We start from the raw sequence: 26663 nt of genomic DNA on the forward strand, positions 1-26663 counted from the left end.
TCATCATGAAATCTCCTGAACCATGAGGACTTGGAACTTGAAATTTGGAATGTACTGTAAGTTACCCTTGGCCCATAAGTGCTCGCTAAGAAACGGTTTTAAAAATTTTGTGGTCCAAGTGCAAAATTTCTTATAGTTTTTTAGACTCGTTTGTATGTCTGTCCGCTTTTCATGACAGAACTTCTTAACAGATTTAGATCAGGTTTTTTTCTATAATTTGCTTGAAAATTCCGGTTGATTTTGCGACTTCTCTCATTGCGCTAAGAATCATAGTTTGCTTTCAGGAGCGATATATTCATGCTAATCTGAGACAGAAGCTGCAGGCTGAGGTGAGGGGGAAGCGTGACGTCAGGAGCAGAGAGCTGTGTGGGGTCCTCCTCACTGTTCTGTTTCACTTATACGCAGGCAAAGCTGCGGGGGATGGCTAGTGATCTATAATGTTATCAATTTAAAGTTGTTTTGCTGCAATGTGACTGATTGAAATTTTGAAGAATACTGAATTTTTCCCCACTTGAAGCATACACAAATAAAAAAACACAATATATACTGTATATTATGAATATTTTAAAATATAAAATTTAAAAAGATGTTAGGGATTTCAATATTTAAGTATATATTAATGATTATTGTATTAGGATATGTAAAAATATGCCTTCAGTAAGTCAGCATAGCAGCTTTAAAGGTATTATAGTTTGAACTTTGAACTCTCAATGAGCCAACATGGGTATAATAGTGCACAGATGGAGATTTTATATACATTTCATAAAAAATAATTGCAATTTGTTCTAAATGTAATACATATTTTGAAACGCCAGCCACTTACAAGCTATCATATACGTATATATTATATTGTAAATCCACAAACTCAGTGGCCTCTTTATTAGGCACACCTGCTTCTTAAAGCTAACTGCCTGATCCTTCCATGAGCCAGTAATGTGACTGCACCTTAATATGTAATGCATGCAGACATGGTCAAGAGATTTAGTTATTGTTTGATCAAACGTTAAAATGGCAAGACGTATGATTACAGTGACCGTGACAGCAGCATTATTGCTGGTATAAGATATGGTGGTAGCAGGATTTCACAAACAGCTGCCCAGCTAGGATTACGGTCTCTAGGATTTAGAGACAATCTACTATATAATAAAATACTAAGGTGTGTGTGTGCCCAGTCCCTTCCGAGCAATCTGATTGGTCAGTTTGGCTTTGGTCTGGTTGGTCAGTTTTCAGTGACACAATCCAAAGAAGAAGGAGGAGTAAAGGTGTAGAAGGCACAGTGAAAGTCATCTTCAAAGATGGTAAGTATAAAAGCAGACAGAAGGTGAGCAACCTGCCTTGAAATGTTAGGGTCTGAGAAGTTGGTTTTATGGGAACACGTTCGAGAAAAAAGTGCTGGGCAAGAGAGGTTCAGTCACCTGAGGATACAGATGAAGATTCTAAAGGTACATGCAGGGCAAAAGATATCAAATATTTTTAAATGTATTCTATTAACATGGCTAGTTGTGTAATATATGAAACAAACATCTAGTAAGTTGAAATTCTGTGGTCAAAGCCACCTTGGTAATGACAGAGGTCAGAGGAGAATGGCCAGGCTTGAACAACAAGTCCATACAACAGTGGTGTGTAGAACTGCATCACTGAATGCATAATGTGATGGACCTTAAAGTAGATGGCTAAAGCAGAAGAAGCCCATGCTGGTCACCACTTCAGTCAACTATGTTCTGACTTGATGGATCCATCGCTGGCTTGTGTAAACAGTGCAGGTTAGCTCTGGTAATATAAAGGTGTGGAGATTTTCTTTGACACACATTAGTCCACTTAATATAAATTGTGCATAATTTTAATGCCACCACTAATAGATTCATGGGGTCATTATTGTCACATGTACAGAGTACTGTAAGATTCTTACCTGCATGTGCTAATCAACATACAACACATCACCCCTCTACAGCAACATGATTAGCGAGCTGCCGTTGTTGCTGACTACCATATGTGCATCCCTTTCCACCCCTAGTTTGCCCCTTTTCAAATGGATACTACTAGTAGGGTAATGCACCATGTTAAGCAAAATTACACCTTTTATTGGCTAACTAAAAAGATTACAATATGGAAGCTTTTGAGTCAACTCAGGCAACTATATCTTGCCTGAAAAAGGGGTCCGAGTTGCCTCGAAAGCTTGCATATTGTAATCTTTTTAGTTAGCTAATGAAAGGTGTCATTTTGCTTGACTTCTCACTACATCCATAATGGCTAACACGGTACAACACTCTAGTACGATGTCATGTCAGAAAACATGGATCATGTTAAGCTGGTTCAGTGACAGTGACTTCAGTTTAATCCAGTCCCCAGATCTCGCTCCATTAAAACAACCCCTGGGATAAGATGGAATGGAGGTTTAGATGGATAAGTGGTTGTAGGGGTAGAGAGAGATAAAGAGACAGAAAGAAGAGCTAACACTGATGACTGACGAACCCCTCTTACTACTACTGTGAGTAAACAGTAGCCACCAGGGATGGAATTGCTATGGGCAATGGCGTGAGAGAGAAGGAAAGGAGGACTCGAAGAACGCCAGACAAGCTCCCTCAGATGGATGGAAGGCAGCAAAGGGGATCTCATGAGAAACAGATGTGGTGCTACCATCATTTTTTTGGTTGTATGTGGATGTTAGTAATTATGGATTACTGGCATCCTTATGTTGAAAGTTTGCATTGATGTTTCATTGCTTAAGCTTGACTAAATCAAATTTCATTCTTCTTTTTCTTCTTCTTTTGGCTACTCCCGTTAGGGATCACCACAGTGGATCATCTTCTTCCATATCTTCCTATCCTCTCCATCTTGCTCTGTCACACCCATTACCTGCTTGTCCTCTCTCACCACATCCATAAACCTCCTCTTAGGCCTTCCTCTTTTCATCTTACCTGGCAGCTCTATCCTTAGCATCCATTTCCCAGCATCTCTCCTCTGCACATGTCCAAACCAAGGCAATCTCGCCTCTTTGACTTTGTCTCCCAACCGTTCAGCCTGAGCTGACCCTCTAATGTACTCATTTCTAATCCTGTCCATCCTCGTCACACCCAATGCAAATCTTAACATCTTTAACTCTGCCACCTCCAGCTCTGTCTCCTGTTTTCTGGTCAGTGCCACCGTCTCCAACTCATATAACATAGCTGGTCTCACTACCGTCCTGTAGACTTTCCCTTTAACTCGTGTTGATACCCGTCTGTCACAAATCACTCCTGACACTCTTCTGCACCCATTCCACCCTGCCTGCACTCTCTTTTTCACCTCTCTTTCACACACCCCCTTACTCTGTACTGTTGATCCCAAGTATTTAAACTCATCCACCTTTGCCAGCTTTACTCCCAGCATCCTCACCATTCCACCAACCTCCCTCTCATTTACACACATGTATTCTGTCTTGGTGTTTCTGCTGACCTTCATTCCTCTCCTCTCCAGAGCATATCCCCCACCTCTCCAGAGTTTCCTCTACCTGCTCCCTACTATCGCTACCGATCACAAAGTCACTAAATCAAATTCCACGATTATGTTAATGAGGTAGAGGAGGTTCTGTTTAGAAGGGCATGCATCCTGGCTATCACTAAAAAACTAGAAATAAGGCTGTCAGGGATTCTGGAATAACTGGAGCCCTAAGGTAAAGCTCAACTGGGGGACAAGCCTACTATTGTTTAGGTGTGCTACTGACTTCATGAATTGCTGCAAAAATAAAAGTAAAGCAAAAAAAAAAAAAAGATTGATCACTTATTAAATCAACTAGGCCAACTTTAAAGTTTAATCAGGCTCATGGACAAAATATGCTTATGATTTGCCCATTTTAATCCTAATAAGGAGCCCTGATGCACGTGGCAGCTTCTGAATTTTAAGCGAATTCTGAAAAAGCTTCCCCTTTTGGCCCATATAATGCAGTGTTCCTGGATATAAAATAGTGATGCTTGGCAACTCAAATGCAGTGCAGCATTAAACATTTTAGCAGTCATCAGCAGCACTTTCCCACTCAGTCCCTAATTTGTCTGGACTCTCAGTGAAAGCTGAAATATAGTTACTGGCACATTTCTTTTCATGGTAGAAGATGTTCAAATAGCTGCTACTGCTCTTATCTCACTCCCAGTAAACTTTAAATTGGGACTCTGATGGGTGCTCATAGGTGGTCACAACTTGTAGACGGGGATCGGTGTGTGTGTGTGTTTGTGATTTGTGAGCACTGATACAGATTTCCAGAATGCAGCCTGCTCAGTGTTGGAGCTGCTATAACTGATAATTTGAACAAAAAAGGTGTGCGTCTTTTTTATTTTTTTTTTTTGTTAGGTTGACACACATGATTGATTGCAGGTATTGCATTGACACAAATGAGGAGGCGTTCACCTTAGGAAAGTTGCTAACATCACAAAGAACAACCAAAAAAAAAAAAAAAAGAACAGAATGACTAAAGCTGGATATTTTGACAGGGAGACCAGGCTACACATTCATTTTAACTCTTTTAGGGCAGATGTCGACTTTTGTCAACACAAGAATGGATATCAGGGTCAGATGATAAAGAAAGCTGTAAATGTTGATAAAACTCACTGTTACATTAATAGTAGATTCTCTTTGCTCGGGGGACTGTTAGACTCGTTGACTTGACGTTGAAACCATGCGTGTGCATGAGTAGCGTAGAGTAAGCAACGTCTAGAATGGTATCGACATCGGGCAAGAGAGTGAGGCAAATGTCAGTCAGTCAGTCATTGTCCAACCCACTATATCCTAACTACAGGGTCTTGGGGGTCTGCTGGAGCCAATCCCAGCTAGCACAGGGTGCAAGGCAGGAACAAACCCTGGGCAGGGCGCCAGCCTACTGCAGGGCACACGCACACACACGCACACACGCACACACACACACACACACACACCAAGCATACATTAGGGACAATTTAGGATCGCCAATGCACCTAACCTGCATGTCTTTGGACTGTGGGAGGAAACCCACTCAGACACGGGGAGAACATGCAAACTCCACACACAAAGTGAAATACTCTCGGACTCTGACTTATCGAACTCTGATTTTGATACAAGTGGTCTGGAGATCAAAAACAAAAGTCAGGTGTCTGCATCAGCTGACCGGTCCCCATCTGATCATAGTGCTGGACAGGCTTGTGCAGCTGACATGCCTATGAAAACGTTCGCCTTGGGAGGACTTCACAGACATCGATCTCTGGAAGACAAGCTGGCAACTGGACTTCACCAAATGACACGGCCTGCTGGTGGACACAACAGATTAGCAGCCACTCGACTACTTCAAGATGTTTTTTTTGATTTTTACCAGAAGGTGATGGGACAAACACGTATGAAATAAGTATGTGAATATGCCTAAAGTAGGGGCTACTGGAACATAAAACAGAGTGACATTTGTCATAAATACAGTAAGCGTTTATGGTGATTTATGCATGAAAACCATTGCTTTACGTGCTTTTTAGAAAACTGAGTTTTTTGGAGAAATATTCAGCACTGGGACAACAGGAAGTAAAAATAATTAGCCCTAAAAGAGAGACCCCACAGATCCAAAGGTCATATAACATTCTGCAAACTTCTGAATCCAATTCAGAGTCCTAATGGGGAGCTAGAGCCTATTCTACAGGCAAGAACCAACACTAGATGAGACGCTACTCAATTTTAGGGCCCATTCACACATTTGGGGGGAAATTTACCATTAAAAGGTCACCTAACATGCTTGTCTTTGAAGAAAATCCCCGGAGAAAACCTCATGAAGACAAATTTACAAACTTTACACAGACAACAACTGGATTTTGGATCCATGCAGAGTCGAATGAGCTTTATATTACTCACCACTCATTTAGGTCATTTACTTTGTCCCTAATTAATTCTCATTTGTAATGCTGTTGGAAAATGGTGCCTTTACAGTATGCTAAATATGACTTGTAATTTTTAATGTGTGTGTGTTATTTCTGTCTGTTTTTATTTTAGAATTATTTTGATAATGACTCTTAACTTGTGGGCTCGGAGCTCATTTGGGAAATGTTCTGTAACTGAAATAGCAGGCAGGTACAAATGACCTCATTAGCTCATTAATATTCATGAGGTCATTTTTCAAGAGTGCCAAATTTGGGAGTAGATAAAATCCTGGGGTGTATGCAAAATAGACACAGACAGGAATTCTGGGAAAACAAGTATAACTGTTTAAAGAGTGGCATTGTTTAGTAGAATGTATACTGTATGTTGTGCATATGCTTGTAAGAATATGTGAGTCTTGGGGCACTAAAATGAACATGTTTAAAAAATAACTTAATTAAACAATCAGCCAGACCATGGGAACATATCAGTTCTCCCAGTTTTGTGACTGATGCAGTACCTTGCATAACGCAGCCAGCATGACACTATGAATTCAAAGGATTTTAAAAGAAGCATGAGAAGGAAAAGAAAAAGAAGAGAAGATAACTTGGTCAGACTTTGCCACTTATAGACTGGCCCTCCGCTGGCTGAAGAAAACAAAGACTGCAGCTACCAAAGCTACAGCCTCCTGAAACGAAGCTTGCTGTGTGACCCTGATCTGAATCGTTCATGTTGTATAGTTTCATATCTAACATGTACACCTGGATTCCCCTTCAAAGAAACATAAATAATGGTTGAAATGGGGTCAGACCTGCTTTGCTGAAGTTGTCTTGTTGTTTATTGACATTTAGCAATGATCGATGATTGTTAATGAAACAAACTGTCCGTTTAGGTTACGTACTGTTAGCTTGTGTTAGACTGTGTGGCCCTTTCAAAGGCAGCAATCGGAATAAAACAAACCGACAGAGTAGCAGCTTCTGGCTTTATCTATGGTATTCTAAAGTGTAACCCCTTCAATCCGATCGACACGTAAGCGTATTACAACAGGGACGCCTCGTGAGTGGAGCGGCTTGTAGCCCCTGGTAAGGTGTTGAAGCTGAGGTAGTGAGTCTTGGCCAGTGTTTAGATATTTTTGCTTCGTGTTTGAGTTTATCTGTGCTGAATGAATGTTGAATAGGTAAGTTTTGCAGGATGTATCAAGGCTAACAGTTTAGGCATTTTTTAACTACTTTGTTAATCCCTGAGGGGAAACTGTCTTTTTGCATGACCTTTGGGGGTCAGAGTGCGCGCAGGGTCAGCCATTGTACGGCACCTCAGGAGCAATTTTCATGTGTGGGTCCCTGCTCAAAGGCCCAACAGAGTAGGATCCCTCATGGCACTAACAGGATTTGAACCGGCAACCTTCCAGATACCAGTGCAGATCCTTAGCCATTTCCAGTATTATAAAAAGAAGCTCAGAGGTTTGAAAAAAGTGCCTTTTGTGGACTCTTTTACACCACAAAACAGTTTGTTACTAGTCTCATGAGACCAGATATCATTCTCAATTGAGAATAAGTTTTATAATGCCACATGACATAAAACATGAGTTTCTCACTGTTTTGTTTAGCGTAAAAAAATCACAAAACATTTTTTATTTTTTCAGAAATGAATATATATTTTTATTGCTGACTTTGTGTAGATCAGATGAGGGGACATTTTGCAAGTGGAGGTCCTCTGTCTCATGTTAGTTGCGAAGGCATCCCCTACACCAACGTATCTGGGGTACTTCGGTCAAACCTTATGTTTAAAAATCAATACTGGTCTGAAACCAACAGTGTAATAATAGCTTCAGTATTCTAAAATCAATCCATCAGTTATCAGTTATGCTTCACCCAGTTTGACTTCTGGACCCTTGTAGCACTGGGCAAAAAAAAATAACCAACTCTGGAAAAGTCACCAGTAGTTTCATAAGGTGTCACCTCAAAAAAATAACAAAGACAAATGCTATCTATCTATCTATCTATCTATCTATCTATCTATCTATCTATCTATCTATCTATCTATCTATCTATCTATCTATCTATCTATCTATCTATCTATCTATCTATCTATCTATCTATCTATCTATCTATCTATCTATCTATCTATCTATCTATCTATCTATCTATCTATCTTATATAGTGCCTTTTCTATCTATCTATCTATCTATCTATCTATCTATCTATCTATCTATCTATCTATCTATCTATCTATCTATCTATCTATCTATCTATCTATCTATCTATCTATCTATCTATCTATCTATCTTATATAGTGCCTTTTCTATCTATCTATCTATCTATCTATCTATCTATCTATCTATCTATCTATCTATCTATCTATCTATCTATCTATCTATCTATCTATCTATCTATCTATCTATCTATCTCAAATAGATAGGAATTTTTAGATGCTTTGGGGGGCTTAATGTAGGCAAGGTTCCGGGTATTGATGGGATGAATCCCTGTTGAATTTTATAAGGAATTTTGGGATCTCATTGGTCCAGACTTGCTGGAAGTGTTCACACAGAGTTTCAGGACAGGTATCTTACCCCAGAGCTGTCGGAGAGCACAGATAACCCTCCTTCCTAAAAAGGGAGATTTATATAAGAAAAGAAAATGGAGGCCTGTGTCACTGCTGTGCGCAGATTATAAGATTTTTTCTAAAGCCTTGGCCAACAGACTCTGGACTGTTTTGACTAAAGTGGTGCATCCAGATCAGAGCTACTGTGTGTCTGACAGAACTATTTTTAACAATATTTTATTAATTTGGGATATTTTGGCTTCCTCAGAGCTTCTTAATTTTAATATTGGCTTACTTTTCTTAGATCAAGAGAAAGCTTTTGATCGGGTCAGTCATTCCTGCTTGTGGGATGTGATGAGGGCTTTTGGTTTTGGGGAGAAATTTGTTAAGAATATTCAATTACTTTATAGTGACATTTCTGGTGTAGTGAAAGTCAACGTTGGCTTGTGCGTGCCTTTTACAGTTCAAAGAGGAGTTCGACAGGGCTGCACTCTTTCTGGAATGCTGTACGCTTTGGCATTGGAGCCATTTTTGAAGGAGATGCGAAGAGTGCTTATCTATCCCAGAGTATACAGTGGTGCCATTTAAAGTTACAGCTTATGCGGATGACATTGTGGTTCTCATCAGGAATCAGGAGGATGTGGATAAGCTGACAGTTTGTTAAAGGACTTATGAAAAAATGTCATCGGCTATAAATAAACTGGGCCAAAAGCAGTGCTCTGCTAGTGGGAGACTGGGCTGGACTGAGTCCACCTCAGCTTGAGGGGGGTCTACAGTGGAGCACTGGAAGATTATTGTACCTAGGAGTCTATCTTGGCAATGGAAAATTTGTACGCAAGAACTGGGAGGGATTACTTCTAAAGGTTCAAGCTCGACTGTCGAACTGGCGTTGGATCCTCCCTCAGATGTCTTATAGGGGCAGGATGCTGGTTGTTAATAACCTGGTGACCTCCAGCCTCTGGCATAAGTGCATCTATTTGGAGCCCCCATCACAGCCAATCAAGCAGGTACAAGAGTCCATTGTGAACTTTTTTTGGGACGGTATGCACTGGCTGAGACAGAGTGTGCTGTACTTACCACTGGAGGAAGGGGGTTCAAGGACTTATAGATGTTGTGAGTCGAGTGGCTGCTTTCCGTCTACAAACAATACAAAAACTGTTATATTCACATGAGCAACACCTGTGGATTTTTTTAGCTCGGTTTTTTCTTGACCAGGTTGATCTGTTTGATACAAAGATTTGCCCTTCCAGTGACTGTGATTTTCCTACACTTGTGGTGTCCCCGGCAGGTGAGTGGACAGACAATAAAAGAAATGGCTTACTGTCCATAAGTAACCTGTTGGACTTTCCACTGCAGTTTGTGACAGGAAAGCAGCTGTACAGAATGTGTGTGACAGTCAACCATCAGACTCAGCTGAAGATGCTTCCTGACACACCGTGGAGAGACAAACTTACTGTTCCAGAGGGAATAAAGCCGGCCTGGAGGTCGCTGTACAGGCCACCATTGACTCATCAGGTGGGGGATCTGCAGTGGAGGCTGTTGCATGGCATTTTAGTGGTGAACTCCTTTTTAGCAATAATTAGTCCTGGGGTTACTGATACTTGTCCCTTTTGTGGTGCAAGGGAAACCGTGTTTCATTGTTTTACGTTTTGTATGAGGCTTCAGCATCTTTTCACTGTGATCAAAAATCTGATTGTTAGATTGGGTAATGTATATAACGAGGTGGGCTTCTTGTTTGGTTGGAAGGTAACAAAACAAACAGGGAATAACGTGAACCTGGTGAACTTCATCACAGGTCAAGCAAAACTGGCAATATGGAAAACCTGCAAAAATAAGATCAGTGGGACTGGGCTTCAGGATACCGTTGGGTTCTTCAAAAAGTTATGTAAGAGTAGAATCTTAGTGGAGTTTCATTTTTATAAATGCACAAAGAATTTGGAAAGGTTTAGGGATGTTTGGTATGTAAAGAGTGTGCTATGTGAATGTGAAGACGATGAGTTACACTTGATGTTATAATTTTTCCCCACATATGCTTAATTAGAGTGTGTTAGGACAGCGTTTTTGGAAATGTTTTCTTCATTTGTTATATTGAATAAGATTATTTTTATTTTTCTGTATATATTTTTTTTTGTCCGTTGGGTGATGTTATATATTGTTTTTAACAATTATATCAATAAATGTTGTTTTTTAAAAAAAATATCTATCTCAAATAAAGATTTATTATTTTGTCCTATTACCAGCAATACTACTACTGTACTAAAGTCAAGAAAAAGTCAATCATTAATGTGTCCTGCTTGACTGTCCTCCCAGTCAAATGAATTTTGTTTGTAACAGCGCTAGATATTTAATTTAGTGTCACTATCTCCTTAAAACAGGGCTTAAAATGCCTTCATTCCAATTTGCCTGGGGGAAATAAACACTGCAAAGGGCTTGTAATGTTGATTTCCACAGAGAATTTAATCTTGGGCTGCATTTAAAACACGAGTTGAAACACGCAGCACATTTGTAGTCACAGGGATGGTGGCTGGGGGGGTTGTTAATGGTCGGTCTGGGTCTTTTCTAAACGGAGATGACTTCAGAGCATTGTTCCACAAAAACAACACTGTTTATGAATCTTTGAAAAAAGGCAACAATTTCCCCTGAGCAATAAAAAGACAAATTTCTCCTCTGTTGTTTTGGGGTGGGAGGAAAAAAAAAAATCTGGAAATACAAGAAAAAAAAAGCCGCCATGTTAATTTGAAGCTAACATGTTGTCCCTGTCAAGTTAATGTTTTGCTCTTGACTACTCAGATTTTGCCGGAGTCCAAATTGCTCTGTTTAAGGTCAGTCCTGAAGAAGTCAAGCATTTCATTTTAAGTTTATAGTTGCTTAAATTGAGGCTAAAAGTGGATTGTTGGAACTGCATGGTAAACAACACCTTTAATCTAAAAAGCTCTTTATGTAGGCCTGGTTGCATCAGAGAGACATTTACAGCTGAGCAATATTTTTAAAGAATATAAAAAAATTTTGGATGTGAGCGTCAGTAGGCTTTGCGCTCTACCAAGTTACCTGCACTATTTTATAACATGTCAGTAATTATTTATCACTCTGATGCTGATCTTTCTGATCATAAAATAGGTCATTACGATAGCAATTAATGAGAAGAATTCCTAATTGCAGAATTACAGTATTCGAGGGTTCCTCTAGAGTGCTGCCTCTTTCTCTTGCATGATTTGGCTCAAAAACTAATCAGCACATCGTCATCTCATAACACGGTTAAGTTTCGAGTTTGATATTTACCCATCCAGCCATTTTAGCTTTAGATCGTCCTCAAGAAACGGTGACACACAGACACACACCCATCATCGAGATATTGGTGCTTTCAGTATCAGGGGACCCTAAAATGTCAAGATCCATTGAAAACTGGAGATCGAAATTTTTGACAAATCTAAAGCTTTCACTCCTCCCCCATAGTTGATAGGTTATGGTGGGGGAGAATGGCACAGTGGTGCAGTGGTAGCACCAGCTGCCTCGCAGTAAGGAGACCAGGGTTTGCGTCCCAGGTCCTCCCTGTGCGGAGTTTGCATGTTCTCCCCATGTTTTCTTGGATTTTCTTCTGGGTACTTTGGTTTCTCATGTCCAAAGACATGCAACTTAGGTGGACTGGCGATACTAAATTGGCCCCAGTGTGTACTTGGCGTGTGGGTGTGTTTGCCCTGCAATGGACTGGCACTCTGTCTAGGGTTTGTTTCTTACTCTGCACCCCGTGTTCACTGGGATAGGCTCCAGAAGACCCCTGCAACCCTGTTCAGGACTTAGGGGTTTAGAAAATGAAATGAAGTGAAAAAAAATAAGAGAAATTGGCACATAGGCATAAAACAGGCATCCCAGTCCTGCTACTGAACCCACTTAAGAACACTCTCTGATGGGAGTGGGCAGCAAACCTGAAGTGAGTGTGAGTGGAAGGAAGTGCAGTGTTATTGTCACCTCGACACTGAACAGTAAGAGGAGCCTCCTGGCCACAGGGCATGCTGCCTCAAAGACCGGGGCCCGGGTACCACAGACATGAAGCTTGCATGTTGTCCTGTGAGGGCTGTCTCTACGTACCCAAAGGTATGATTCCTAGTAAGACTGAGGACTATCAGCTGGTGAGGCTTTGTCCACTCCTTCCTCCCAACTCTGGCCCCTGAATGGTGGGACTGGCCCCTTTTTATAGGGCACCTGGATAACGAACTTCTTCCGGCCACACTTCTGCTGGAATCCAGACACCTCCAGGCAGGTGGTGCAAGTGCATTGATTACATTAAGAAAGTTTTATTAAAGTTCGTTCAATTTTCTGATAAATCCCATTTTCTAACTTTAGCTTGACTCCCCTTTGTACTTTGTTCTTGTACGTCGCTCCTCACCGAGCGCAGGTGCAAAATGAGCAAATTGGAAGAATAGATTATACCACTCACAGAATACAGAACTATCACTTATATTAGATCTAAAGGCACCACTTGACCCTGTATGGATGGATTGACAGAATTTGTCTTGTAAGGTTCTAAACTCGTTTGGGATTCCCCGCAACGGGAAGACATGCCAAAGAGCGTCCTGAAGCGCAATCACCACCTCTATGGAAGACAGTTCATCATTTGATGGGGCAGAACGAGGAAGCGGCTCACACCTAAAGCAGATCCAAGTCAATCGCCATCGCTCTATAAGCACCTGTCATCGATGGGTGATGCAAGGAACGTTATAAATGCAGGGAACAGGATTACTTGGCCACTAACCTGGCCACGACCCTACCTGATTGCTGTGTCTGTGTATAGGAGAGGGTGGTAGATCCCGCTACAATAAATAACCGTGCTATATCTGTTTCAAGCTGAATAAAGTTGGTTTTGCTAAATTACTGAGACTCAGTCTCGTGTTTTGGGGTGCAAGACAGGGACTCATATGTGACAGTCTTTTGCAGGTATCAGAAATAACATCTTGCAAAAACAGTCCTGCTCACATTATACACAGTATGTAAGGCTGCTACACGAATCTTCCCATTGTGTTGTGTCGGTGCTGCATAGTTTATCCGTAGTTCCAGATGAATCCCGGTCCTTCATCTCCTCACTTCCTACAACATGTCATGTCTCCATTAGCTGAATGTGCCCTCCCAGGCTCTGTGCCTTCTGCTGTAATCTTAGGGATGTCTCTGCACAGCAGCCCTAGTTGGTCATCAACAGTCCCCACTCTTATCCTAAAAATGGTATCCGTCTACAGTTTGTGCTCTTCTCCTCCTCAGGGCCCTCTCGGCTAGCTGTCAAATTGCTATGTGTTGTTCATCCAACACTGGTTGCTCATTAAAAAAAATAAGAAAATAAAGGCTCACAATGAAATTGATGGTAGTTTTTTTTTTTTACCCGTCTATGAACGACTCCCCTTGTCCCACCTACTGAATTGGTAATGAAATGAGAAGCGAGTCACACCAAAGAGCTACTTCAAATACTTCACAGATGAAATGCAATAAATGAAGAGCACGCACAAGAGAGAGATGAAAGGAAGCATTTGTTTTGACAAGGCATTATTTCAAAAAGATTCTTCAATGCCACTGTTTGCAAATTTGCTTTGCAGATGAATGGACACCAAGGGGCAGAAAGCTATTCTTTGAGCAAGCCAGAGGTATGGTTCAGGAGGTCTGGCTCCAAATGTGCGCCCACCTTTTAAACACAGCATGGCTCTCTCTCTGGGGCCAATTATATACCAGGGCTGCAATAAAATTTGATGGGCCTGAATGGCCTCTCTTCAACTTAAAGAGCTTGTGCTGTCTAGGGTGTCAAAAATAATGTGACAAGATGCTGCTCCTAAAATGAAAGGTAAAATAAACTGATAGTTTAAAAAAAATGAAGCCGTAAAATATGAAGAGATTTCCTAAATGAGTGCTTTGACTCCTGAAAGGCTGTAAAGGAATCTCTTCAGTGATTTGTTTTTTTCTGGTCTTATCTTGATTGTTGACATACATATGGGAATACAATTCTTTTATCTCTTTTAAAGTACTGTGTATGGAGTTATATGTTTTGTTTTTATTCTAATGGTGGCACAGCAGGTAGCATTCTAACCTCACATCATTGGGCTTCCTTCAGTGTGGAGTTTGTACATTCTCTCCGTGTTCATGTTGCTCTTCTACTGGCCTTATGGCTTCCTTTCAGAGTTTGGAGACGTGCTGTTAGGTTAATTAGTGGCTCTTGATTAGCTCAGTGTGGGTGTGCCAAGTGATGAACTGAAATACAGAAGAAATGTTTCTTGTTAGCAATTATCAAGTGTAACCATCCACACAAGTCCTACAACTGAAGGCGGTATGACTCGTCCATTTACAAGCAAGACCTGCAAATTGAATTGAAAGGACGTCAATTGACAATTTGGCTTAGAGGCTAAAACCAACGATTTCTCTTGTAGTTTTTGGCAAAAAAGATATGTAAAAAGTTTGTTTAAGGTATCAGTGTTACGATTTGAGCTAGTTTTTTCTTTTTGCGTTAGATAAATATTTTTTCTACTCTATAGTGGATTGTTAGAAACTTTAGATATCAGTTCAGAACATTTCAATTTAGTTTATCTTTGTATGGTGTTCTTCAATGTGTGTAGTCATCAACAACAACAACACCAATTGATTTCTTGTATAGCCCATAATCACATCAGGAATGCCTCAATGGACTTTAACAAGCCCTGTTTCTTGACAGCCTCCTAGCTCTCACTCAATAAGATGATCTGAAAAAATACTTGTAGGGAAAAAATGGGAAAAATCATAGAAAGTTAATTGAGAGAGAGAGAGACCCCCTTCCAGGTAGGTTGGGCATGGAATGGGTTACAAGAATTGGGTAAATACAACGCACAAAACAGGACACAAGTAATCCTCTTCACAGAGCTAGGCCAATCTATCATGGCCACTTCAGAAAAGAAATGCAGTTGTCAAGCTACAAAGCAGAATGCAAGAACTGATTACACCTCTCACTAAATACAGAACTGCCATATACAGTGGTACCTCTGGTCACGACTGTAATTCGTTCCAAAACTCTGGACGCGACCCGAACGTAATTTCCCCATAAGACTGTATGTAAATACAATTAATCCGTTCCAGACTGTACAAACTATATGTAAATATATATTTTTTTAAGCACAAAAATAGTTAATTATACTATAGAATGCACAGTGTAATAGTAAACTAAATGTAAAAACATTGAATAAAACTAAGAAAACTTGTAAGAGATCGTGCTAGACCCTTACGAACCGCTCACTGTAAACACTTATTTTTATTAGCTTTAAGCACAGGGAAAAAAAATTACATGTCACTTCTCTTGCAAAACTTTTCACACCATCCTCTACTGGCTTTAAATTCCTCACCTTCGCCACTCGAAGAAGGATTTTTTTTCAGCAAGTTGCCATGAATCTTCCTGGCTTTCTCGCATATGATCGGCTCACTAATGCTATCCCCTACAAGTTGCTTCTCGTTCTACCACACTAGCAATAGTTTTTCCACCTCTTCCAGCGCTTGAGGCCTTTTGCAACATCAGCTGCTTTGTTAGGCCTTGTATACTCAAATAAAAGAAAATGGGAAACAGAGAATGGCAAATCATTGGCGCGTATGAACGTGTGTAGGGAAACTGGCCGCCAGTGTTTTTGTTTGCCACCAGAGCGTGTGGTCACGAACAGATGCAAACTTTTAGCAAACTTTTTGATCATAACATGCACATGTTCGGAAACGTTCGTGACCAGAGGTTCTATTGTATGAGGATACAGATTTGTTCAAATCTCTCTATTATAAAAGAAAATCTTGAGATGAGACGAGACTATTGCCAAGAGAACTTTTCAAGTACCGCAAGACAAGACTATTGCTAAGAGATTTTTTCAAGTCCCATCCTCCGATCAACCATTTCAGGTTAACGGCCCACGCCCATGGTCCTCTCACCTCTCATTCGTGTGAATGCTTTTATCAGATACAGTTCCTGCGCTCTCAGCTCTTATAAATTTTTACAGTCCAATTGGCAAACTGGTTAAATGTGTATTAATGGACTATACTGTAACAGTTGGTGGTGATGTTGCAGAAGATGAAAAAATCAACTTACAGTATCCCATAGAATATCTACAACCGTTAACACCGTTCGGTCTTCCACTGGCCGAATTACAGTTGAAAGAAGGATGTATCGTAATGTTATTGCGTAATTTATGTATGCATGATGGGCTATGCAATAGGACAAGATTAGTTGTATTCAAAATTGGTTGAACAATTCTGACATGTAAAATTTTAACAGGTGACAAGAAAGGTAATGTAGTACATCTTCCGTGGATAACATTAGACACCAAAGGAGATCTTGATATGCCATTCGTATTAAAACCTTTATAGTTTCCCATTAGAATAGCTAACAAATCACAGGGACAAACATTCAAAATAGTCGGTTTATTTATTAGAGAGAAAGAAACGATATTCACTCATGGGCAGTTATATGTTGCATTGTCAAAAAGTAACTCCAGGCACGGAATCAAAATTCAATGCGATTTTGACAAAAACTTAATTCCAAATATTGTTTTTACTGAAGTTTTGCAGTAAAAGTGTAAATTTAAAAAAGCCAAACAGGACAAAACCATATAATGCAACAGAAACCTCTAATGCAACATGAAACATAATTGCTTTTTTAAATATGGTTAATTACTCACTGTAATGTAAAATAGTTAGGTCTATTATGCATATGTAACAATTCCCATGAAAATAACAATCTGTTTAAATTGTACGTCCACTTCCCCATACGCTAACGGCAGAACTGCAAATTGGCCAGCGCGTAGCGCCTGCCCAGGGGGGTGGTGAGGGAAGCGAGCAGGGGTTAGAGCCCCCTAGTACATCAAAAACAAAGAAGAAACTAATTAACATAAATGAAAAACAGGAATATCTGTCTATCAGCTAATTGTAGAACCACTGACAGATTGCCAAAATGGAGTTGGACAGCATCGAGTGCTGTGTAGTGATGGATCGGCACTAAAATGTTGATTTCGGTATTGATACCAAGGGAAGGAAAGATACTGAAGATACACTTTGGGCAAGAGATAGCAAATACAGTATTATTAACTAATCCAATAGCCGTCTTTAACAGGTAGCATGGCCAGTAATGAACGAATGAGCCAGAAAAATGTGCAATTCCCGCAGTACAACGATATTTAATTATGTTAAAGAATTTGTTTTTGCTTCTGACAGCTAAATGTATGATAGGGTTAGAAGACATTTTGAGGTGGCAGTATGGCCTAGAGGGCTGCTTATGAGAAAATTTGACAACAGTGACGCACTATGCAATTCATTTAAACTGCCTTTGCTTCCCTTGTAAAAGGTATGCGAACATCTGCACCGAGCTTTGAAGTTGCACTTTAAGAACAGCACAATACAAAATTAGAAGATTTTCCACACACTCTGCACCACTGATTCTCTGTGTGCCATTGAGGTACTCACTTAACCTGGCAGTTCATCCATCCATCCATCCATTGTCTCCCGCTTATCCGAGGTCGGGTCGCGGGGGCAGCAGCTTGAGCAGAGATGCCCAGACTTCCCTCTCCCCGGCCACTTCTTCTAGCTCTTCCGGGAGAATCCCAAGGTGTTCCCAGGCGAGTCGAGAGACATAGTCCCTCCAGCGTGTCCTGGGTCTTCCCCGGGGCCTCCTCCCGGTTGGACGTGCCCGGAACACCTCACCAGGGAGGCGTCCAGGAGGCATCCTGATCAGATGCCCGAGCCACCTCATCTGACTCCTCTCGATGCGGAGGAGCAGCGGCTCTACTCTGAGCCCCCTCCCGGATGACTGAGCTTCTCACCCTATCTTTAAGGGAAAGCCCAGACACCCTGCGGAGGAAACTCATTTCAGCCGCTTGTATTCGCGATCTCGTTCTTTCGGTCACTACCCATAGCTCATGACCATAGGTGAGGGTAGGAACATAGATCGACTGGTAAATTGAGAGCTTCGCCTTGCGGCTCAGCTCCTTTTTCACCACGACAGACCGATGCAATGCCCGCATTACTGCGGATGCCGCACCGATCCGCCTGTCGATCTCACGCTCCATTCTTCCCTCACTCGTGAACAAGACCCCGAGATACTTGAACTCCTCCACTTGGGGCAGGATCTCGCTACCAACCCTGAGAGGGCACTCCACCCTTTTCCAGCTGAGGACCATGGTCTCGGATTTGGAGGTGCTGATTCTCATCCCAGCCGCTTCACACTCGGCTGCAAACCGATCCAGAGAGAGCTGAAGATCACGGCTTGATGAAGCAAACAGGACAACATCATCTGCAAAAAGCAGTGACCCAATCCTGAGCCCACCAAACCGGACCCCCTCAACACCCTGGCTGCGCCTAGAAATTCTGTCAATAAAAGTTATGAACAGAATCGGTGACAAAGGGCAGCCCTGGCGGAGTCCAACTCTCACTGGAAACGGGTTCGACTTACTGCCGGCAATGCGGACCAAGCTCTGGCACCGATCGTACAGGGAATGAACAGCCCTTATCAGGGGGGCCGGTACCCCATACTCTCGGAGTACCCCCCACAGGATTCCCCGAGGGACACGGTCGAATGCCTTTTCTAAGTCCACAAAACACATGTAGACTGGTTGGGCAAACTCCCATGCACCCTCCAGGACCCTGCTAAGGGTATAGAGCTGGTCCACTGTTCCGCGACCAGGACGAAAACCACACTGTTCCTCCTGAATCCGAGGCTTGACTATCCGACGGACCCTCCTCTCCAGGACCCCTGAATAGACTTTTCCAGGGAGGCTGAGGAGTGTGATCCCTCTGTAGTTGGAACACACCCTCCGATCCCCCTTCTTAAAGAGGGGGACCACCACCCCGGACTGCCAATCCAGAGGCACTGTCCCTGATGTCCATGCGATGTTGCAGAGGCGTGTCAGCCAAGACAGTCCTACAACATCCAGAGCCTTGAGGAACTCCGGGCGTATCTCATCCACCCCCGGGGCCCTGCCACCAAGGAGTTTTTTGACCACCTCGGTGACCTCAGTCCCAGAGATGGGGGAGCCCACCTCTGAGTCCCCAGGCTCTGCTTCCTCATTGGAAGGCATGTTAATGGGATTGAGGAGGTCTTCGAAGTATTCCCCCCACCGACCCACAACGTCCCGAGTCGAGGTCAGCAGCGCACCATCCCCACCATATACAGTGTTGACACTGCACTGCTTCCCCTTCCTGAGACGCCGGATGGTGGACCAGAATCTCCTCGAAGCTGTCTGAAAGTCATTCTCCATGGCCTCCCCAAACTCCTCCCACGCCCGAGTTTTTGCCTCAGCAACTACCAAAGCCGCATTCCGCTTGGCCTGCCGGTACCTATCAGCTGCCTCCGGGGTCCCACAGGACAAAAGGGTCCTGTAGGACTCCTTCTTCAGCTTGACGGCATCCTTCACCGCCGGTGTCCACCAGCGGGTTCGGGGATTGCCGCCACGACAGGCACCAACCACCTTACGGCCACAGCTCCGGTCAGCTGCCTCAACAATAGAGGCACGGAACATGGCCCATTCGGACTCAATGTCCCCCACCTCCCTCGGGATGTGGTCGAAGTTCTGCCGGAGGTGGGAGTTGAAGCTACTTCTGACAGGGGGCTCTGCCAGACGTTCCCAGCAGACCCTCACAACACGTTTGGGCCTACCACGCCTGACCGGCATCCTCCCCCACCATTGAAGCCAACTCACCACCAGGTGGTGATCAGTTGACAGCTCCGCCCCTCTCTTCACCCGAGTGTCCAAGACATGTGGCCGCAAGTCCGACGACATGACCACAAAGTCGATCATCGAACTGAGGCCTAGGGTGTCCTGGTGCCAAGTGCACATATGAACACCCCCTATGCTTGAACATGGTGTTCGTTATTGACAATCTGTGACGAGCACAGAAGTCCAATAACAAAACACCGCTCGGGTTCAGATCAGGGGGGCCATTCCTCCCAATCACGCCCTTCCAGGTCTCACTGTCATTGCCCACGTGAGCATTGAAGTCTCCCAGCAGAACGAGGGAGTCCCCAGAAGGTATGCCCTCTAGCACCCCCTCCAGGGACTCCAAAAAGGGTGGGTACTCCGAACTGCTGTTCGGTGCATACGCACAAACAACAGTTAGGACCCATCCCCCCACCCGAAGGCGAAGGGAGGCTACCCTCTCGTCCACCAGGGTAAACCCCAATGTACAGGCTCCAAGTTGGGGGGCAATAAGTATACCCACACCTGCTCGGCGCCTCTCACCGGGGGCAACTCCAGAGTGGTAGAGAGTCCAGCCCCTCTCAAGGAGATTGGTTCCAGAGTCCAAGCTGTGCGTCGAGGTGAGTCCGACTATATCTAGCCGGAACCTCTCAACTTCGCGCACTAGCTCAGGCTCCTTCCCCTTCAGAGAGGTGACATTCCACGTCCCAAGAGCCAGTTTCTGTAGCCGAGGATCGGACCGCCAAGGTCCCCGCCTTCGGCCACCACCCAACTCACACTGCACCCGACCTCCTTGGCCCCTCCCATAGGTGGTGAGCCCATGGGAAGGGGGACCCACGTTGCCTCTTCGGGCTGTGCCCGGCCGAGCCCCATGGGTGCAGGCCCGGCCACCAGGCGCTCGCCATCGAGCCCCACCTCCAGGCCTGGCTCCAGAGTGGGGCCCCGGTGACCCGCGTCCGGGCAAGGGAAAACGCCGTCCAAAATTGTTTTTCTTCATAGGAGGTTTGTTTAACCGCTCTTTGTCTCATCCCTCACCTAGGACCAGTTTGCCTTGGGTGGCCCTACCAGGGGCATAAAGCCCCGGACAACAGAGCTCCTAGGATCATTGGGACATGCAAACCCCTCCACCACGATAAGGTGATGGTTAAAGCAGTTCTTCAACTGTAAAGAATAAAATTCTAGTGTAAGTCTGAATGCTCACCTTAACACGCTGTTCAGCAAAGAAAGTTGCTATATGTAATCAAAAGACTCCTGCCTACGGTATGTGCCTGGCATTGACTCACTATCTGACAAAGAGTGAGGCGCTAAAACTTGTCAGAGTTCCAACAGTTCAAATCTGGAAATATTTATTATGTGACATTTGAGTGCCTTGGGACGGTGCTCATTTTTGATGGAAGCTTTATAAACACACAAAACTGCAGCTGTAGTCCTTACCATTGACTCGCTACATGACTCTGCTCAACTCACTCAACCTGCCAGGTTGTCAAATGTTAACAATTTTTGCAAATAATTGCACTACACTTCAGTCCTTAAGAAGCTACATGAGGTGGTGTTCACTATAGAAAGGCACAACAGGAAATCGCACATTTAACTCAACATGTGACCACAAGCAATTCACCTAATCTGTCAACAGCAGAAGAATGGAAATACTTGTGCTGTAACATTTAAGTGTCTTGTGATGGTGTCAATTTTGGGTAAGCGCTTTATAAAATCACAAGACTTCAGCTTGACACTCTCTGTGTGACACTGAGTGATTTACTTAACCTGCCACTGCTGTTAAAACAATTATCCTATATATTTGCACTTCAAGAGTACTTTGGAACGGAGTTCACTATAGAAAGGCACTTTATAAAATGACAGGACTGCCAGTTCAGACGTCACCATTTATGTTAAGCATGGCACTTAACTAGGGAATGCTCCTGTAGTAAAACAAAATGTGTGTAAACCTTTAAATGTTAATTCTGCACTTATAAAACACATTGGTATTGATGTCAGAATTGAAATACACAATGTTGAATTAATTTAATTAAATGTTATTGCAAATATTAGAAATGGTGATAACTGTGAAGGGTTGGGAGAGAGTTAAGCAAAGCTACTGCATGCCTCTCTCTGCCAATGTGACGTATTGTCCACATGCCTGTGTGTGTTTCTTATCCTGGTTTTCCTCCATCTTCCCACACCTCAAGGACTCCACATTAATAATAGTAATTATTTACATTTCTCACTACTCAAAGTGCTTTACACATTGAGTGGCAGGCCACTTCAACCACCACCAATGTGTACAGCACCCACCTGGATGATGCGACAGCAGCCATTCTGTACCAGGATGCTCACCACACATTGGCTGTTAGGTGGTGAAGGGGTGAGAGATAGTTAACCAATTAGAGACAGGGGATGATTAGTGAGCCAGAATGACCAGGCCGTTGTGGGCAACTTAGCCAGGACATCAGGATGTACCCACATCTTCATGAAGGATGCCCAGTGACCATTAATGACCACATTTTTATAGTACAGAGTCCCTGTCACTGTACTGGAGCATTGGGGTCCACATTCAGACCTCTGGATGAGCATTCCCCCCAACCTACACCTCTTCCAGCAGCAACCCAAGCTTTTCCTAGTTGGTCTCCCATCCAAGTACTGGCTGGGCCTGAACATGCTTAACTTCAGGTGGATGACCTGTTCTGAGGCGCAGATGGTATGACTGCGAGTGGGCAGATACCTCGATACCAAAAAGATACAAATTTGTAATTTGTGTTTATGATGTGGGCAGATTTTTCCAGAAATATCTATTTAACAATATTTCAACAAAAAAATAATGCGTTATGTGTGTTTTCAGCATATAACTGGACAACTGACATGTGGATTATGCACCACATGGTGAGCCATTTTTTTACTTCTTCTATTTTAAGGGATTTTATTCACATCAATTGTGCACCTTTGGTCACCATCGGCTTCTATTATATCATAAACTTCTTTTTTAGCATCATTCCTGCAAGCAGGTCCTCCAACTTACAGGGAGGGTTGGTGGCAGGATTGGCACTCAGACTGTTCAAGTGTGGTGCTGTCGGGTCCCAATCCAGGTGGTCTGTCGTGTGGTGGGTGTGGCAGCACACTATCAGCGCATGTACCCAACAGTGCAGTGTGCATGAAAACATGACATTAAAACATTTTCTCAGCCACCAACACAAACAACATGGGTAAGTGACCTATAACAAATATCATTTTTAGGTGTTGTATTCCTTCTTACACAGTATATAAAACCTTGAAGTTTATGTTTCGATAATCTCTGCACACTGGGGAAACTCCTAAGAAATGGAAGCTTCCAGTATATCCCATTTCACAAGTACAATCAGGCTGATCCAAGTAATTTTTGGGCGGTAAGCTTAACATTGCATCACAGATAAATTAATGGATGCACTTATTCAGAAAATGTTCAGTCATTATCCATCAAGACGTGGTGTATTAGCATACAGGCAGCATGGGTTCAGATTGAGGGTCAGATTTCACTGATATGAAGAAGCAAAAAAAAGTAAAAGATCAGAGGGTTGCATATGATATTATTTATCGTGATTTTCAGAGAACTTTTGATGAGGTACCACATGGGAGGTTACTAATAAAACTAAAAGAAGTCAGCATTCAGGTAACTCTGTGTAGGTGGGCACAAAATTGGCTTAAATACTGAAAAAAGAGAGTTATACTGTATTTCAGTATCAGTGTAGGTGGGGGCCCTCAGGGATCAGTGCGTGGCCACAGCGTTTCTGTACATAATTATGATTTGGATAAAAGGGCACCACGGTGGCGCAGTGGTAATGCTGCTGCCTTGCAGTAAGGAGAGCAGGGGTCATGTCGCAGGTCCTCCCTGTGTGGAGTCTACATGTTCTCCCTGTGTCTTTGTGGGTTTTCTCCAGGTGCTCTGGTTTCCTTGTACAGTCCAAAGACATGCAGGTTAGATGAAGTGGTGATCCTAAATTGGCCCGGTATGTGTTTGGTGTCTGATTGGTGTGTAGGTGTGTTTGCCCTGCCATGGACTGGTGCTCTGTCCAGGGTTTGTTCCTTGCTTTGCACCCTGGGATAGGCTCCAGCAGACCCTCCAAGGACCCCCCAATGTCCCATAGGACTAAGCGGGTTAGAAAATGACTGACTGATTTGAATAAAAGCAGATACAGTATACTATGCTGGTCAGGTTTTCAGATGATACCAAACCAGGTAGAAGGGCAGATAATGTACTGAAGAATTGACTGAATCATTACAGAGGAACCTGGTCAGAATACGGGCTTGGGCAGATTTGTGGCAGATGTGTAATGTTGGTAAATGTGATCTATCACATGCAGGAAGTAGAAATGTTACATTTTTAATGGAAAATGGGAAGTTTGAGACTTGAAACTTCACCCTAAGTGGAGAATATAGTAGTCATGGTGGACTCATCATTGTCTATATCCAGACAAAAGTGATCAGGAAGGCAAGGATGTTATATAATGTAGCATGACGTGTTAAGAACAAATCAATGGAGGTTATGCTTAAGACATGTAACACACCAGTGAGGTCTCATTTGGAGTACTTTGTACAATTTTGTCTCCAAATTACAAAAAAGGCCGTGCTAGAGAAAGTCCGGAGGACAATGATGAAGCTGATTCCAGGACTGAGAGGTATCAGCTATGAGGAGGGATTAAAGGAGCAAACGGAGATGAAGTGGGGACCTGACTGAAGTGTCTACAATTATGAAGGGAATTAATGTTGTGGGTTCCCACAATGGCTAGACAACGGCACGTTGACTGCCATTAGGTATTGGGATGAAATCCTTGGACCCATTGTCAGACCCTATGCTGGTGCAGTGGGTCCTGGGTTCCTCTTGGTGCACAACAATGCCTGGCTTCATGTGAAGAGAGTATGCAGGCAGTTCCTGGAGGATGAAGGAATTGATACCATTGACTGGCCCCCATGCTCGCCTCACCTAAATCCAATAGAACACTTCTGGGATATTATGTTTCAGTCCATCTGAGGCCGCCAGGTTGCACCTCAGACTGTCCAGGAGCTCAGTGATGCCCTGGTCCAGATGTGGGAGGAGATCCTCTAGGACACAGGCATGCATACAAGCACATGGGGGCCACACAAACTACTGAGTACGATTCTGAGTTGCTGCAATGAAATTCAACAAAATGGACTAGCCTGCCTGCCCGCCGCATTATTTTTTCATTTTGATTTTCGGGGTGTCTTTGAATTCAGCCCCTCTGTAAGTTCATCATTTTCATTTCCATCAAACGATGTGGCATCCTTTTGTTCCTAACACATTACCCAGTCCATATCAGTAGAGATATCCAGCAGGATTTTTTTCCCATTGAGATCTGATGGGTTTTCAAAGTGTTCCTTTCATTTTTTTGAGCAGCTTATTTCTCTCAATTTCAGAGGCCACCTACTCCTTGTGGCGATCCTGTTTTCAATGGGGTTGAATTAGTGCATGTAATGTTTATTCTTCTATTTTACTTCCACACTGTCACAATTGGCTGTGGCCTTCAGTAAATGTCAGCTACAAGTAATTAATTTTGCTATTCATAACACCTAAGTTAAGCATCATCAGACTTGTGTAGACTGTTAATATTCCTTAAACATAAAAGTATCAATACTCCTTGTCCTTGCTTAAGCTGTTCTTTTCTCCCCAGACACACACACACACTCACACACTCACTTAACGGGAACAATTTCCAGCGCTGAATATTTAAGGTAAAGTAACTGTTATTAAATGTTTATATTCATGAAACAGAAAACCCGGAGGAAAAAAAAAAACATTCAATGTATCTCATATCAGAGTGTATAAACCAGCATGCAGAATAGTTTAAATGAAAATTGAAAATCCATTGTTCTTCCTTTTTTTCATTTAATTTGCCAGTGATGTTTGACATTGCCTTTTCTCAATTATAGATCTGCAGATTAAATTCTCTCACCTCCCACGCAAGCTGTATTTATTTATTTATTTGTTTGGTTAATAAACATCAGTTCATACATCCCTGAAGTCAATTGTCAGTCCTTTTTACAATTCTTTCTCTTTTTCAGCTTTTGTGCAAGTCTGCATTTTCTTTTTTTTTTCATTTTTGTTGCTGCTAATTCAACATTCTCAGCAGTTTTATGAGAAGGAGAGTTGGAAAGTTATAAACGCTACAACCGGTGCTTGAACATGAAAGAAGAAAATACAGGAAAATGTATGTTGACAGAAAATAGGAGGCAGAATGTTTTAGATTAATTGCTGACCCAATTAGAAAGTGTGCTAAACGAATGCGTTCACAAAGGACACGCACATTGTGAGGGTTGATGGGCTGTGAATAAATATAATGTATCGACTCACAAAGAGGTAATATTTCAAAGCTGTGCTTAAGGATCCATCCAACAGCAAGGTGACCACACTCATTTGTACAGGAAACAGCTGTAGGGTTCTGGGTTCAAATAAAGCTTTAGAGAAAAGGGGAAGGCATATTTACAATTAATACAATGTCTTAAAATGACACACAATGTATTAAACAGACTCAATTTCTGCAGGGTGGCAAAGTGGTTCTGTCTCACAGCTCCTTAATCCGTGTCTGGCATTTTTTGTGTCAAGTTTGCATATTGTCCCAGAGACATTACTGG

General features: G+C 42.7%; 1 protein-coding gene across 3 annotated transcripts in view; it reads right to left on the bottom strand.

Annotated features, from left to right (window-relative positions):
* Positions 1–26663, bottom strand: part of b3gat1b (beta-1,3-glucuronyltransferase 1 (glucuronosyltransferase P) b) — a 226906-nt gene that overhangs the window by 154556 nt on the left and 45687 nt on the right. The window contains exon 2 of one of the 3 annotated variants that reach the window (XM_051931493.1): positions 14447–14607. The exons of the other annotated variants lie outside the window; for them this stretch is intronic. The gene's annotated coding sequence lies outside the window, so the exon portion shown is untranslated. The remainder of the gene's footprint in view (positions 1–14446; positions 14608–26663) is intronic. 3 annotated transcript variants of the gene reach the window in all.

The sequence above is a fragment of the Erpetoichthys calabaricus genome, chromosome 9 (assembly GCF_900747795.2).
Source record: "Erpetoichthys calabaricus chromosome 9, fErpCal1.3, whole genome shotgun sequence".
In the NCBI taxonomy this organism is placed as follows: domain Eukaryota; kingdom Metazoa; phylum Chordata; class Cladistia; order Polypteriformes; family Polypteridae; genus Erpetoichthys; species Erpetoichthys calabaricus.